Genomic DNA, 5629 nt, shown 5'->3' on the forward strand with positions numbered 1-5629 from the left:
CTTACATCAATAAATAAATGATTAATTCTTAATTAGTTTTTCAGAGTGCACATTGAGTATATTTTCTAGGATGTAATACATTTCTTTTGAGTGAAAAGCATCAATTGTCACACAATGCAATATCCCGTGTTATCTAAAACATGTAAACATAACATAAATCCTTATTTAAATATATTTTACTGAAAGAACTTTCCAGAGCCATAGCACCCTTCTTCCTATAAGGTGACAGGGCAAACCACTGCACCGCCATGTCAACCTATTTTATTATTACGTGTCAAGGTACTTTCTGACCTCTGTATGACCTCTTTTTCTCATGTGCACCATATACAGTCCCTATCAAAAGTTTAAGAATACTTAAAAAATGGCAAAATATCATATTTTGCATGGTTGGATCTTAACAGGGTAACCTTGATGACAACCATGACAAGCAGATCCCACTTGAAATGTTTTCTACGTGACACAGTGGAGGGGGCGCCATAATGGTCTGGGGTGTTTTTTCCTTCAGTGGAACAATGGAGTTTCAGGAGGTGCAGGGCGTCAAACGGCCGCTGGCTATGTGCACATGTTGCAGAAAGCATCCCTCATGACTGAAGGCCCTCGTCTGTGTGGTAACGACTGGGTTTTTCAACAGCATAATGCTACAGTACACACTGCCCACAGGACAAGGAGCTTCTTCCGGGAGAATAACATCACTCTTTTGGGCCATCCTGCGTGTTCGCCTGATCTAAATCCAATTGAGAACCTTTGGGGATGGATGGGAAGGGAAGTTTTTACAAAAATGGACAACAGTTGCAGACAGTAGATGCCTTTTATGTGGCCATCTTCACCACTTGGAGAAATGTTCCCACTCTCATCGTGGAAACGCTTGCATCAACCATGCTGCGATGAATTTTTGAAGTAATCAACAATAACAGTAGAGCTACTCATTACTGAGTTTATCTTTGGAACTTTGTTTTCTGTTTTGGTAGGATTTACTGGGTTTTTTTTGGAAGTGCAGTCCTAAACCTTTGATCAGCTGTAGAAAAAGCCTGTTTCAGTTCAATAAATTGCATGCTCAAAAATGCTTTGTCTCACTTCTATTTCCTCTTGTTGCATGTTGAAGCTCTACTTGGAACCTTGTTAAGATCCAACCATGCAAAATGGGATTTTTTTGCCATTTTTCAAGTGGTCTTAAAGTTTTGATGGGGACTGTATGATCAGTCCTATGCTGTTTTAGTAATCGAAGAGTCCCCCATGACCTCTGAAATACCATCAGATGCCTGTCTCTATGGAAACCTGGGCAAATGTGGTGGGATCACAGACAGTTCTCATGACTGAATCAAGCTCCCCCTTCGACTCTGTCACCACTGGTCCATAGAAAAAAATAAAAACACACAGAGAAATAGCATGTACAGTTTCACACTTTCAATTCTCCTCAACAATCAACATTTTCCATGATTTGACTGGTGAATCTAAATTCCATCTGAACAGATAGGGGTCAGACTTGTCCTGGAACAGCCTTAATGTATTTGTAGCACCTGAACAAAAGCAGAAAACATTTAAATTAGTGTAATGTTGTGTATTTTGGGGTCACTTCAGAAAAAATAAACTTCAGGCTAAAAGAATGACATGCAGAGTATTTCTGCTGCTCTGCTCGTATTACAAAAATTGAAGTATAAATAACATATACTTGATTTATATTTATTTATACAATAACTAAAATTAGGTTAATTAATTGTAATTAATTATACATTAATTAATTAATGTATAATAAATATGTTAAATAAGCAGCTTTAAGTAAACAACTTGAGCCTTTCCTGACAACTCTGAGATATTTTTACACTTTTTACAATTTGTATTTATTCATTTATGTAGTTATTAAAAAAAAAATCACAATACAAGATAGAGACATCAAACCTTTTAAAACCATCAATGCACTGAGCATCTTTGATAGTGTGCAATCTCATACATCACCACTGGAGTGCACTCACACAGTGGGAAAGAGCCACCACAGGATGTTTGCAGCAATCAAAGGTGTTTTCTTGAGTTACAAAAAAAGAAAAAAAGAATCACCAGACGTGAAATGTGAACTGAACTGATCAGAGTAAGATCTGACCCATCAATGATGCATTGAGGCCTCTGCACAATAATATTTTACAGTTTATGTTCCTGATATAGTTTTAGGGTCCTTCCTTTTGTTGAGCAGAATATCCAATACTACTGGGTTTACTTACCTGTACTTCTGAGCACACTGCTTAGAAAATGGGCACACTAAATGGTCATGTTGTTCCTGTTTGTAATATTACGTTACGATGCAAAATCTATGTGATTTAACATGTAAACACATTTAAGTATGCATTGTTTTCCTCAAAGCCATATGCTGTGAATGCACATGCATTTTCAAGAAAAATTAGAAAATATCACTATCTAAGCTGTGCTTGTTTTTCTATGAAAATCGTTTTTTTTTTTTGTTTTTTTTAAATTATCCTAGTCTCATGTAATTCGATGAAAAGGGATATTAACCTCAGAGGGCTTCAACTATCTCTTTATACGGTCTGTGCATCCCACTCTGAGAGAAGTATCAGGCAGGATGAGTCATAGCAGTCAGACATATACAACCCCCTGACATCTATTCAGTAACGGGAGGACATTATTAGGGTGATTAATGCGTGCATAGCAAAGTATATGTATGTACGTGTCTACAGCAGTTTCTTCTGTGCCTTGGAAATCGTCCTTATCTTTTGTTAGATTTGAGACTATCCTAAAAATGTCTCGCAAATACAATATATTATATAATAATGTCCAACACACAGGATTAATTAATTCCAGACTGCTTTGTTCACTTTATTACTTCTGAGAGGACAAATATTTCCCAAAGCTCATTCAGCTAGAAAAGGTGGTCCAAGTTCAGTTAGACAATGAGCAAGAGCTACAAAGACATCTGAAATCCCAAATGAACCTCCAAAAATTCTGATGCCCGTACATGGACACAAATTAAGCAGGCAACACTTTATCAGCATCAGAACACACAGTTTCTGTTTTAGAAAGGTGAACAACAGCATGCCTCTGCTCATTATTAGTTACTTACACTGGGAATCATTATTTGAGGCCCACTGTGGTTTTAATGTTTATAGAGATCTGAGCAATGGACTTAAACTACAAAAGACACCAGTGCCTGTGTTTTCCAAGTCGCAAAATCAAACTTGTACTTGTACAGATTGAGGTGGCGAGTAAGTGCAGTGGTTCTGAATTTGAACCCACTTGTTTGCCTGTTATCCCTGTTCTTGTGTGGGTTTTCTGTGGGTGCTAAATTGGCCAAAGGTGTGAAGAATTGCCTGGCTCTCTGTGTCAGTGTTTCTGTGGTCCACTGGACTGTCCTGCCTCTTACCCAGTTTCCTGGGATAGTCTGCAGCCAATCCTATAAGCCTGAATTTTGTAAAAAGTTAAGACATTAATAATACAGATTCTTTTCTTTGAACAAACCTGATGGAAAAAATATCATTGCTTGGGTTTGCGATAGGTTTTATTTTAAACTAACTCTAGTACAATATAACATAGGCAATATTTATGTTAACATTTTATTATTTTTTTTTATATTGTCAGTTCCATTTTCAAATAAAACAAATAAAAGAGAAAAAAATAACAATGAGCTACTTGTTTTATTATCTTATGACAGAGCTGTGGCAGCTGCTGCATTAAATGTCTCCTTTTCATTTATCCGAGCAAAATTTCTCAAATCAAATTGCCAAAATGAGGAAATAGGACCAGGAACTCCTATTGCATTTTATAGTAGAGCATTCTCAAGAGAGAAATCTCAGGATGTTGCTCGAAGATTTCATGCATCTGCTACTGATTTACTTTGCTTTCTCTCTGTGAGTCAACACAAAAGGATAGACTCAGTCTGAGTATGGTCAAGTCCATTCACTGCTGAATATTGAGTATAATGACACCTGGCAACATCCTCAGGCAGTCAAGGTTTCCGTCTTTATCAGGGGCATCAAACAACATTCGTTCCATCTAATCTGACCATAATGTCCCTCACATTATATTAATAATACAGAAACCAGTAACATTGTTATTGTTTTCCTTTGCCTTGGGCTGTATTAATAAATATTTTCAAAAGATGTAGAGGCTCACAAGTCAGTTCTCCAAGGACACTGAGTACTTAGTATCATGAACATCACAAGAATTTCTGACGGAAATTCTAGCTTAGCTTTTCAAGGTAAATGACAAATATAATCAGTGAGTGAACTGAGTTCACAAGCATGTATACAGTAGATATCATCTGCTCTTTTACTTACATACTGTAGTACCAGTACATGCCCCATGTTCAAAATTCAGCCTAGGTAAAACTATGTTATTATTATCATTGAAATAAAGAGAAGTTTGAAAAGCAAAAGTATTCCAACGAAAAAGACCCTCTGTAAGTGATGTAATATTTTACTCTAATTGATTTTTAACACAGATGCTGTAAGTACCCATTCTCACAAGTACAATTTTACTATTGGTTTCAAACTAGCAGTTGACCAAAGGCTGAATAGTTAAAGCTTTGTAACTCTTAGCTGATGGTTGTTGAAGAAGATTAGAAATCATTTGGGACTTTTTTTTGTGTTAGATCTTTGTGTATTATACCCATCAGAATATAATAACATCTGCCAGGTCACCGGTAACCCGTTTAGATTTAGGCTTGGTTTAGCTACATGCTTAAAAAAGTCCTATACATTCTGCTCACAATTTTTCTGTTAAAAGTGTCAGATATACAAAAACATGATAAAAAGATCTGGACATTACCAACCCAAACCCTGGACTTGCTGTGCATTAGGACTTTAAAGGGAATTTTTAGAGTATCTACTGACAACTACCTAAAAACACCGACACCACACACTCAGTTTGTTTTGGAGGATCAAAAACCAAAAATATTGGAAAGCATCGCTTTAATCTCAGTAATAAATTGCATTTTATAGACTTAGTAGTTGAAAAATTAAACTCTGAAGAGTAAACACACAGTAGCTGACACACACTACTATGAAACCAAATATCATAAGCAAGGGATGGAACTGAAAAAAAAAAAATGAACTCCATTAGTTATCCATGTCCCAACTATGACCTTTTACATGCAACCTCATTTTTGTTTAATTATAATGGTTGGAGCTATTCCTCAGGCTTGTTTGTGAGGGTCACAGTGATCACTGGATGCTGACATGCACTCCTGTAGGGCTGTACTACTGAAAAGTGATGGTTGTAAGCACTGTGCTGGCCACATTTTCATTTTCACAGAGCAGCATGGAGAAGGACTGAGCTGAACACCCAGCATATGGTTGAGACAGATAGTACTGTCTCATGGAAATGTTCAGCCACAATAAGAGTGAAACAGAACTGCAGGTAGAGGAGAATAGATGATAGAAGTGAAATAACAGTTTACTGAATCAACAGGTGTCAGCTGCCACCTCAAGGACATGAAAGTGTGAGCAAGAGATCGAGGTCTGACAAAGCTGGAAGGTGACAGGCAACACAGGGATGCTGCCTGAAATCAGCATCCACCTTCGGGTGTTGCTTCTCGCATCCATGTCAAGCTCTTAAGTCCTGTAGGGCATGGCTGCCACATACCCTGCTTTGCACTGCCATCAGATTTCGGAGGGTGACATTTTTT

Source organism: Simochromis diagramma, unplaced genomic scaffold (assembly GCF_900408965.1).
Source record: "Simochromis diagramma unplaced genomic scaffold, fSimDia1.1 OVJJ01000685.1, whole genome shotgun sequence".
In the NCBI taxonomy this organism is placed as follows: domain Eukaryota; kingdom Metazoa; phylum Chordata; class Actinopteri; order Cichliformes; family Cichlidae; genus Simochromis; species Simochromis diagramma.